This window comes from Rhinatrema bivittatum, chromosome 1 (assembly GCF_901001135.1).
Source record: "Rhinatrema bivittatum chromosome 1, aRhiBiv1.1, whole genome shotgun sequence".
Lineage (NCBI taxonomy): Eukaryota > Metazoa > Chordata > Amphibia > Gymnophiona > Rhinatrematidae > Rhinatrema > Rhinatrema bivittatum.
The window spans coordinates 659,367,009-659,379,287 of NC_042615.1; the positions used below are offsets into that span (position 1 = coordinate 659,367,009).

The 12,279-nt window shown below is 41.8% G+C and overlaps 1 long non-coding RNA gene across 1 annotated transcript in view; it reads left to right on the plus strand.

The window, feature by feature from the left end:
* Positions 1-5,346: 5,346 nt before the first annotated feature.
* The window catches only part of LOC115081887, a 79,837-nt gene continuing 72,904 nt past the window's right edge, over positions 5,347-12,279 (plus strand). The window contains exon 1 of the long non-coding RNA XR_003853967.1: positions 5,347-5,421. This is a non-coding gene — a long non-coding RNA (uncharacterized LOC115081887). The remainder of the gene's footprint in view (positions 5,422-12,279) is intronic.

The window sequence follows — 12,279 nt, forward strand, 5'->3', positions numbered from 1 at the left end:
GCCAGGCCCTGGCATTGTGGCCGGAGTCTAGACCGAGACCCCAGCGTCACGACCTGGCCTCCAGCTCCAACCTAGGAGAGCCCCCAGTGTTGGGCCTGGGTCTTGACCTGCTTCAAATGTGGGCTCCAGGCCTGGATCTGTTTCTAAATCAAGACTCAGTCATGAGTCTTGATTTATGGGTATCATAAGAAGCCTGGCTGCTTCTTATGATACCCAACAGATCAGGTAAGTTTGTTCTGGAGGGAGCGTGGCTGAGACCCTGGCATCATCTAGTCCCTAGACTGAGACCCCGGCATTGTGCTTGGACCTAGGCCGTGGAACCTGCTTTGGGGCTCAGATTATGCCTTAGGTGAATCTAGCTTCGGGCCTAGATCTATGCTTAGACTGAGGTGCCGGTATTGTGCATGGCCTAGGCTGCAGCCCCTGGTTTTGACCTTGCCCTATGCCATAGGCGAGGCCCTAGCCTTAGGACTAGGCCTTAAGCCTGATGTATTCATTTAAAATGAATGCAACAAATATGGTTTGTTGCTTTTGGATTGCTCCCGATTTGTTTTGGAGCCCCCCCAAATAAAATGAATCAGCCTTATTCATTGCATTTTACACATTCACTTTAATCAAATGCATATCCCTACTTTCCACCCAATAGAAACAATTGCGAGAAATAGAAGCTTGCCTCTAAATCCAGCATCAAAAGCCAAACCTGTCAAGAAGGATTTTATAGCAACTGAGTACCACATCTCTCATTTCTTCATAAAGTGATTCTGATAAATCTGTCTTAGAAAGCATCCTGCAATAATATCTCACTTTTTTTTTCTACAGCCACCCATTAAGCTGGATTCTGCCAAGCATATAGGTGTAAAATTCCCTCTGGTAGCTTCCTTACCCCCTTCCCTAAGTTAAAATGAGGGTTCAGTTCATGCTGAATGTACATTTTATCTTGTCATACTGGATAGTGGATATATGTTTTACTTCCTGATTCAATAGCATAATATTTGTTTACTGCATTGGGAGTTAAAATAAATACTAATCTGTTTGTTTAGAAACAGTGCACTGGATTTCAGCACACAGTTTTAAGGCACAGATTATTGCATCAGCCTAATAACTAGTGAGCCTCCTAGGTCCTTTGTGTAGTCTGTCATACAGGCCTGGCTACATGAACACCTACCTTTTTACTAGAATTTCTAGATATTATGGATATCCAAACTGCTTTGGTCTTCTTATCTAACCTCATCAATTCTGATTTGTGGACACCTTAAAAAAACGTATACTTTTCTTTTCCTAATGGCCCACCTACACAGAGTTTGCTAAGAAAAGTGTACAAACAATTTTAAAATTTCAGCACATATTTTTTAGCATGCACATTTTTAAAAAAGGTTTCCATTATATAGGGAAACTAAACAAGGGTATCTCCTTTCTCTGTTATTAATATAGGGCCAGGTATAAAGAGTTACGCACGGGCATAGATTTGTGCACGCAACCCGGCGCGCACAAATCTACACCCGATTTTATAACCTGTGTGCACTGTATACCTGTATACCTGTAATTTGGATTATTCTTCCCTATATGCAACACTTTGTACTTGTCCACGTTAAATTTCATATGCTATTTAGATGACCAATCTCCTAGTCTTGCAAGGTCCTTTTGCAAGTTCTAAAAATCAACTTGTGATCTAACAACTCTGAATAAATTTTTGTCATCTGCAAACCTGATCACTTCACTCTTCATTCTCTTTTGCAGATCATTTATAAATATATTAAAAAGCATCAGTCCCAGTACAGATCCCTGGGGCACTCCACTATTTTACTTTCTCCACTGAGAAAATGACCATTCAGTCCCATTCTCTGTTTCCTATCCTTTATCCAGTTTCCAGTCCACAATAGGATATTGCCTCTAGTTTCATGACTTTTAATTTCCTGATGAATATCTTATGAGGGATTTTGTCAAACACCTTTTGAAAGTCTCTCTCTCTCTCTCTCTATATATATATATATATAATCAACTATCTCACCCTTGCCAACATGTTTGTTAACCCTTTCAAAATAAGCAAACAGATCTGAAAGGCAAGATTTCCCATTGCTAAATCCATGTTGGCACTGCCCCATTAGTCTGTGTCTATCCAGATGGGTAGTAATTTTGTTCTTAGAAAAGCTCCTACCATTTAGCACAACATCTACATCTGGTTCACTGGTCATTAGTTTCCTGGGTCACCCCTGGAGCCTTTTTTAAAGTTGGGCATTAAAAATACATATATTCATCAGATTTCCTATCCTATCTTCCCAAATAATTCCAGTGATAAGGTGAACATGACCAAAGCAATATATTCTAAAAATTGAATTTGATAATGGGAGCCTGAACTATTGTGATGTCCATTTATAATGTGATGAAAACATTATCTCACCCTTCTATATTAGCTTCTATTTCAGTTGTCATGCCAGTATATTTGCATTTTAGTAATAAAGGACTTCATTTTTTTATACTCGTTATGGCCTGGCCTCATTAATTCAGAAAGAAGAAAATACAATTAAAGAAAGTCTACAGTAGTTCTAAAATTATCTGAATTTTGTGCTCATTAATGATAAACATTATTAACCAAATAATCCTGGTATTCAAGTACTATCCAGATACTATTTTAAAAACTAAAAGAGTGGGGCAGATTTTTAAACCTACACGTGCGGCCTACATTTGTGCGCGCTACCCGGCGTGCACAAATGTACGCCCAATTTTACAACATGCGCACACAGCCGTTCGCATGTTATAAAATCAGGGGTCAGCGCGCGCAAGGGGCTGTACATTAATGCACCTTGCGCATGCCGAGCCCTCGAGAAGACCAGCTGGCTTTCCCCGTCCCCCCCCCCCACCTGTCCCCTCCCTTCCCCTACCTGTCCCGCCCCCAGCCCAAACAAAAAAAACCCTGGTACCTTTATTTCCGAAGTTATGCCTGCCTCGCAACTTGCACACACTGGCCACGATCCCCCGGCCCAGCGGCAGTGGAGTGGCCATGCACACGCCTTGCCCCCGAACTGCCCGCCCTGCCCACGCCCCGCCCCTGGACCACCCATTTTTTCAAGCCCCGGGACTTAACACGCGTCTTGGGGCTTTACGTGTGCTGCCGGGCCTTTTGAAAATAGGCCCGGCACACGTAACACCCCCCCCCCCACGTATGTAAATCCACCTGGATTTACACGCATAGGCTTTTAAAATCTGCTCCATATTCGAGTAAGCTGCCAAACTTACATGCAGAAATTGCTTATAAAAAGCTACTTACTTAAGTAAATGTTGACATCCCTACTCTGGAATACATCTGGCCTGCCCCTTTTTAACATGTGCAAATTTACTAGTATACACTTACATACATACATACATATATATATATATATATATATATTTTTTTTTTTTTTAATAGAGCATATATGCAAGTATCTGCTATTTTACACATGTATATGCTGATATTTACATACACAACTGTTGAAAATTTGCATTATATGTTATTGGTGTGTAAAAAACATGGTGGGTAATAACCCCAATTTATATGCAGAGGTAGGTATTTTATAAAGTATGCGCATATACCATTTTGAAAATTCTTGCACATATAATTGAAATTATTAGTTTGCTGATACCTCCACCAGTTCACCAGCCTTCTGCAATTCACCTAGAACCTTTAGCACTACTACATGAACCCCTACCAGTTCCCCAGACCTCTCACACAAAACAGCAAACAGCAGACAAATTCCGTTTCATTTGTGTGCATCAATTAGCAGGTATAAAAGTGCATATCTCTTACAAAACTAGAAGGACTGTGCATATTTCTGAACCCTGCACCAGAATCCCCTTAAAGGTAAATTTTATTACCTGCATGCGGGCGTCTATGTGCTCACAGTCAGTGCCCAGCGTCGACTTTATAACATGCTTGCGTCAACACGATAGACCCTATTCCCAGTTCCTTCCCAGTCCGCTCCTGGACTGGGAGGGAACTTCCTATAACCCCTACCTAACCTGCCTACCTTTTCCCCTACTAACCACAACCCCTAAAACCCCCATAACTAACCTACATTTTTTGTTTCACAACTTACCCGATCTGCCGCACAGCAGCAGGTTGCATGTGCTGGTCTGATTCTGGTGTGCACTTCAACAAGATAGCGCCTAATTGCGCAGTCCTGACCCACCCCAGGGCCACCCCTTTTTGCTCGAGCCATTCTTTGGCACATACTGGGAGATACGCACGTGGCGGCCGTCCTTTGAAAAGGGCCACAGCACGCATGCAGCCCAGCCATGCACATATCTCCCAGTATACGCGTATGTAGTGCTTTTAAAATCAGGCCATTTGCGTGCTTCCTCTGTTTTTGTTCCAGTAAAATGTATGCATAAAGTGGAAAATATACAAGTACTCCTGATGTTTATAAGTATCATATGTGCAAGTGCATGCTACTTAATGTACATATATGCAAATCATATGCATTAAAACCCTATTAAAATTCACTCCTAATTTTTTAACTGAAATTTTATGTAATATCTTTGGCATTTAAATCCATGAGTCCTTTTTCTGGATTTAGAGTAGCACATTAAGTACATGCTTATGAAATTTTCATTCTAATCATAATATCTAATCGTTTGCACTTTCATGGAATGTCCATAACTTGTTGGAAAAGCTCAACGTTTTATGTGTTTCTTAACATTTATGAAAAATGTATTACCTTAAGAGAAATTCCTTGGAATGCAATACAATATGTTTTTCCAACTTAGAGATTTCCTTTACTTCTATCTATTTGCGTATTATTTATGTTAGAAGCATATACGATGCACAAAAATCATACTGGATATGTCTAAATTATGCTGTAAATGCAATGCTTCACTATAAAAAAAAGCTTACAAACAAGAAAAAGTTGCATAACCCTGAGGACTGATTTTTACTCCTGACCATTCACACAAGTTCTGCTTTCAAAAGCCACCACCTGGTGTTCTTTCAGCTGAAGTTGCATTTTTTTTTTTTACCTACATTATATTCAACTGTTGTGTCAATACACATTACAAAACAGTGGTAACAACTCATGAAAAGCTGCCATTTATATATTTGTTATTGTGATGTGTTACTAGTAATCATATTAGTCTCAGCACTAAAGACAGAACAAACAGTAAGGCAGGACTTGTTTTGAAGCAAAATGAGAGGGGATTAAGACGTCTGCACCTAAAGGACTACATTTCCCAGCTCTCCATCTGACTTGATTCCAGGAAATCTATTCAGGGAGGAGTCAACTCTACACCAGTTATAGGCTGCCAGGTTTCATAAAAGGGGCCTTGGGGGAACAGCAGAGTCAGAGCAGCAGTAGATCAGCATAGCCTAACAATGTAGAAAACCTCTGAAGAGGAAGAGGAAGAGGAAGAGGAAGAGTCAGTGCATGATGAACACGCCAGCCCTTAAACTAAGTCTGTTCCCTAAGCTATTAAGAAGAAATTCTGTTACCATCCTGCAGGAGGCTTGGGGAGTTTTGTCTGGGGAATGTGATGGTGATGGTTTAGAAGATCTGTAGGAATTCAGAATTCCTGTAGGAATGGTTTAGAAGATCTGTAGAAATTCAGTTAGGAAGGGCTCTAGAATATCATAGCCCAGTTCATGGAAGTGAGAGAGACACTGAGGAAATGTCTAGAGTTTTTTGAACCCTAGTTAAGAAAAGACTCAATTCCATTAAGAGAGGAAGTTTATCTGCCTGATTAAATGCAATTGACTGCAGCAATGTCTCTAAGGGAAATTGAACCTTAAATGTCAGTAAGAAGTTTGGGCAGTAGAAACATGCACACAACAGGTTGAAGCTATCCTAAGTTGTGTTTCTTTTTGAATTGTTAGATTTAATTTGTGCTTTGTAACTGTTGTACTGCCACTTCTGAAGTTCTACATTTAAAACCCAGCATTTTTGAATTGTTACTAATTAGCTTTACTTTGTGCTTTTGAACTTATAGTACTGCATGGCTGAAGTTATAAATGTACAACCCAGAGGTTGAATGGTTACTAATTGGCTTAATTTATGCATTAGAATCACAACACTGCAACTGTTGAAGTTAAAACCTGGAGTTTGAATTGTTGCTAATTAGGCTTAATTTTGTGCTTTTGAATCTCTGGCACTGGAACTGTTGAAGCTATACATTTAAAACCCAGAGTTTGAAGTGTTACAGATTAGCTTTAATTTGTGTTTTAGAAATTGGGTTCCTGCAATTGCTTTAGTTTAGACAGGAAATATATGATTAAAAGCCCAGAGACTGAGCTGTTACACAATCTTACTTTCTGCTTTAGAAATGGTAACACTGTTACTACTGAAGGGTAGACAAACACCATGCAATAAAACAAACTCAGACTGAATTGTGTATTGATGAATTATTATTGGAGCTGAGGAAATAGGGTAGAACTAACTTCCTAGGGAAGCTGTTGAAGAGTTATGGAACTGGTACTGAGAAACAAAAGGCCAGGTGTAAAGAGCCACATGGAGGGGAAGGCTAGAGTTTATGCCTAGCCAAGAGGGCCTTAGTTCCTGACTGAAATAAATCTTAGAATCATCTTGAGTAAGCCAAGCTTTGTGCTAGGTATTTGGGGCCCAGCATATCTTCTTTAGCAAGTCTGGGGATTACTTATATCACTAGAAGTCTCCCCCTATAAAGTAAAAGCTAGCCCCTATATATCCTCCCACCCAAGTGTTTGAGTCTGTAGAAGACATGAGTAGAGGGGATTCTGGAAATTGGAAACTCACTGACCTAAGAGGCACTCCACCTCCTTATAGCTGTAGGAACCCCAGAGTGACCACAAAGACTAGCTCTCAGAAACCTGATCTCACTACCCCAAGTCCTGGCAGTATTACAGTTACATTTGAGAAGATAATTTTTTATGTGGCTGGACTGCCTGATTTGGGTTTCCCCCCCCCCCCCCCCCCCCCAGACCTTACCTGGGCAGAGAGGTATGATACAACCCAGGGACAAGAAAAATAAAAGGACAACATAGAATAACTGGACTGGGGACAACTGTATCTCAGAATTGCAGCAAGGGGACAACTGGGCACTGTTGTTTTTCCCTGTGGAGCAGAGAGATGTCAAAATAAAACTGTTTCAGTTTAGATCCAGCATGAGACTTGTGCTGTTGCAAAAAGCAGCAGTATCAGATTACAAGAGGCATAGGGGGGTTCAGTTACTAGAATGAGCCAATGGGGAGCCAGCTTACTACCCAGAGAGAGGAGACACCATCAGACCAATGAGTGCAGAGCTAGCTAACAAAGGCACGAGGCTGTGTGTGAGATTCGGGGAGAAAGAGCAGCAGGGGAAGGAAGGAGAGAGCTGTGCTTGGGCTAGGATCCCTCCTTGCCCTTCACCCATGGCTACAGGATACAGAGCACAGCAGAAGGAGATTCCAGGAGCTGAGAGCTGACATCCCCCTCCTGCAGGATAAAGTTCAGCTAAGTAATCCTAATTTGCTCAGCAGTAGTACAGAGATTTCTTTGTCGTTCTGGGCCCCAGACATTTGCATCAGTGAGCTGTAAGATAAACCCCTGCTGTTTGCTACCAAGTAGAGGCCAGCCCAGACTTTCTAAATCCCTGCATCAGGGCAGGAAACCAGCTTGTTTCCTCTCTGTTGGAGCCTCTATAAGACTGGAGTTTCCCAGAGAGTGCCAATACATTCTCAACCTATGCAGCCTGCATTGATTAGGATATAACAATCACTTTCTTACTGATACTCGTGCGCAAAGTTCTTGGAGTTTTCCTTTTTTATTTTATTTTTTTTTTTGGGGGGGGGGGGTTACACTCCTTGGACTGGGGACTAATGAGAGTAACTGTATAACATTTATTTTGTGCACTGGTATGACATTTACCCTTAAGGTCTTGGGTAAACATAAGGTTTGCCAGAGGGCAGTCTGAACAGGAGAATCCTCAGGCTGTTACTGAAAATTCAAGTTGCTCATAGCCCTGGTTTACCGGGCAGGTTGATTAATGTACCAGAACAATATTTGGCCAAATTGTGATTTATATGCTTATGGATGCGTGCTATTACTAATTATTTTCACTTCGTTTGCTTTATCATTTCTGCAGTGTTCTGTGTACCTGTTAACAGTAAAATAATTTAATGTTTACAGTGAAAGTGGTGATTTTTGTGCTGTACACTGTTTCCTGGGGGGGGTGAGAACCACAGAGGCTCCCAGAAGAGATGGGTCGGGGCATTTGGATCATTTATCCCAGAGATGCTAACGTAACTCGCAACCCCCCCACTCTGATAATCAGGTGGGGGTTATTCTTCTTGTGCAGCCCCTCTCCCTTGGCAGCATAATACTTGAGGGGGTGCTACATTTAATACAAGGAATCAGTGGTTTTTAAAGGAGAAAAAATTTGTAAAAGATAGAATATATTTTCATCAGTGAAAGTCAGTAATTATTTATTTTATATTTATTTATTTCTAAGTTCATCATCATCATCATTATCATCATTTCTTACTTATTACTTATTACAAGGTCAATTTTAAAATATCTGAAAGAGAGATAACTTGCCCAGCTAACATTAGCTGGATACGTCAGCTGGGATATTCATGGGATAAATGTCCACCTGAATATCCCTAATCATTAAGTTATATGGCTAACTTTAGTCGCATAATTTTAAACTTAATTGGCCATCTTTTAAATATTGACAGGTTTAAAGTACTGTAGCTAAAGATAGGAAACATTTGGCATGGCCAGGATCGCTACATACCCACAATCCCATTGCAGATTAGAGTTCACTTAGGTGTGGAATGGGTGGGAGGGTTAGGATTGGTGTGGGAGGTGGGAGAGGGAAGAAAAAAGGGAGATGAGGAAGCATGGATACTTAGAGGACTTTGGGAGGGTTGTGGTAGCCTCAGCCCAGTAAAGCATTTATTTTTTTACATTGAATTGGGGGCTGTGATTTGGGACCCCAGGTCCATGCTCCACATTTTCTTTGAAGGCCATCACAACTTATCAGGGTATATTCTTGAATATAGACAGGTCAGTGTAAAGTTATCTGGAAACATATTCCCGGATAACTTTAGACCTGCTCCTGGGCACAGATTGAGTTAGCTGATAGTTATTCTGTTAACTCCTAATATTGGAGTTAGCTGAATAAATTTTTCTGCTAACTCATTTTCACTCAGGAATGCTCCTGCAATGTCCCATTACTTATTTGGCTAATTTAGAGCTCAACCCTTCAATCTTCTAACCAACCCTGAAGTTCCAGATGTCTTGTCACTGGTCCTTCTTCGAACCTTCTAAATCCAGAAGTTCCAGATGTCCCGCCACTGGTCCTTCTCTTCAAATCTCCTGAAGTCCTTTCCCTCAACAGCACCTCCATTGGATGGATTCTGCTTTTACCTCCAAGCTAGAGTGCCATACTCCATGTCCTACTTTTGCTCCTGCGTGGCGTCCTGGGCCCCGAGTCCTTGGTTCTTGGGGTTCGGCCTTTAGGTCTTTCTCTAAGGTCCTATTTCACTGCTAGGATATCCGGAATCCCCTGCGAATGTTTCACCTTGATAATGAACTCTAATAATATCCTGCTCCATATGACATGGTCTGCCTTGCCTTGACTGGTGTTGCGTCCATTGCTGCTCGACGCCCTCACTCCGCCCTCCTTACCGCTGTGGCGACTCCCTCCGGGCCTGATGGATTGCGAGCTGCCGCGGCGTCTTCTTGCTGTCTCCCTCCGGCGTCCCCGGACCGGCTCAACGCTGTGGATCTGCCATGTTCCTGATGACGTAGGACCCGCGAACGTGCTCCCATTGATGTACCAGCAAGGGCGCAACCTTGGGGGCGTCCCCAAGATGATGTCATCTGCTTCCAATATAAAAGGTCTCAGAAATTGCTAACAGATCGAGTTAGCAAGGATTGATAGCAGGGATTCATTTGGACTCTACAGCTGAGTGTCCTCTCCAAGCACTCCGCTCATAACAGGTTGCTACTCCTCCCTCCACAAGAGTCATAGCATTCAAGATTGCTAGCTCCCTAGCGATTCACAATAGATTGCTAACTCCTCTTTCTCAGGAGTCGTTCTATAACAGATTGCTAGCTCCTCCCTGCTTGGGAGCAGTTTCTAACAGATTGATAACTCCTATCTGATTGCTCCATCCACCAGGCATCAGATTTACAACAACCGGCCAGGTGGGCGTGTCTTGGTTCTGGTCTCACTGAGCCTTATTATACCTTACCTTGGATCTACAATCAGCCTGGCTGGGGAACCTCAAGCATGGTCCGCGACCTGCTAGGCCTGGCAGTGTAGGGCACGTGATGTGGCAGTACCTACTCAGTATTCTCTAAGCAACTTGTGACTCTTTTGGAGTCCTTCTTCAATCAACCATGAGTCCCATCTCACTTCTTCTTCAATCAACCGTGAGTCCCATCTCACCTCTTCTTCAATCAACCATGAGTCCTGTCTCACCTCTTCAAGCAACCTGTCTTAGGAACCTCAAGTGTGGTCCACGACCTGCCTTGCCTGGTTGAGTAGGGCGCATGTATGCATGGTCCGTGACTTGCCTTGCTGGGTAGTGTTGGGCGCGTCTTGTCACAGTACCACCTCAGAACTTTAAAACCTTGAGAACTTTTAAAACCTTGAGACTCCACCTAAGTTCTTCTCTCCTTCAAGTCTTCGTTAAACCCTCCCGTATCTTGAGTCTTCGTCTCTTCGTGAAGCCCTCATGTCTTCAGTCTTCAAGTATTCGTCCTCGTCTGATGTCTTCATCCTCTGACCACTGTCCGCCCTGTCGCAGTTGCTGCTCCCATGTGGCAGGTCCGAAAGGGCTTGGAGTAGTCGTAGGACCACTCATGAGACCAACATTGTGTTGTTTGGGTCTCTCACTGCTGCGTACAGGTGTGGCTGTGGTTGGGGGCCATCATTCTAAATCTACAGCCCATGCTAGGATACTCCTCACCTGCCTCGGCGCTTGCCGGAGCTCCTCTGTGGCTGCGTTGTGGCCCAGGGGCACACAATATCATAGAGATGGATCCACTACCAGCGTTCCCACAACAGTAACTCTGCCTGTGCATGTAAAACTGCCCCCCAAATCCTAGACCCCTAGACTAAGACCAAACCCTCACCTCGAGTTACTAGTTGACCCTTCTACAGTGGCATAAATAGTTAACAAATATAAAAGCCTTATCAAAAGGTTTTCTCTCTCTCTCTTTCTCTCTCATTACCACAGGGAACAGTAATTCTAAAATTTACCTTAAACACACCCCTTATTATTAACATATTTTTATGAATCTAGGGTTTAGACTGATAACTTGTAAGTTATCCATCTAAATGGCTTTTGAATATCTACTCCAAAGTATATTATGTTCCCTCTCAAAAACAATTGCCTGAAGAAGGAGGTACTGATATTCTGATTTTTCCTGATAGGTTAGATGTTTCTGCTTTGTTACAAAATTTCCAAGATGATATTGTTGGTAGGGAAACCTTTAAATTAACTTTTGCCTTGAAAATGGACAGATATTTAGTATTGAAAGTTTTTTAGTAATAGATTATTCTCCTTTTCAGAAGAAAAAGTGAATGCTTTTCCAGACCTCTCTAAGTATATGCCATTGTAGAAAAAATCTTTTCTACAATTAAAATCTCCAAGTTCTTGGCTTGGGTGCTTATTTCCTTAAATGCCCCTGCAAGTGTGCAATAGTATATCAAGGGAATAAGTTTATCTTTTATGGCTCTGTACAATTAAAACATTTTATTGATGATAAATGTAATGTGGAGTAGAAATCTAAGTTTTTACTGTTTATTGTGAAGGAATAATAGAGTTTAAAGATTTGTATACTTGCTAAATCTGGTATAATCTGATCTCCTTTTATGTACTTGTGTTTTTCTTATGATATTATTTCAGTTTAGGGGCTTTATTGATTGTTAATCTTTTCATAAGAAAACTTTGCTTGTACTGTAATATTTTTTGTTACACTCTTGTTAAAATTCAATAAATTAGTAAAAAAAACAAAACAAAAAAAACAAAAACATTATATGACCTTGCCACCACCTATATGATATGAGTGTCCCACAGCTAGGAGCTCTTCCCTTTGCCTACACCCCTCCCATAATTGGAATGCCCACTCACTGCCTGTCTGATACTGTACATCACACTCTGGAACATATGAGTACATAAAATGACATACATTTTGTGTTCTCTTCATAGATGACACCTCTTCCTCCTTATTATCAGAGAAAGAGGAGGAAGAGGATAAGCACAAGGATGAGGACCCAGCCCCTCCTGATATTGCTACAGCTGAGGCCACAGCTGGGTGTATCAGCCTAGCACCAAGGAGTTCAGCA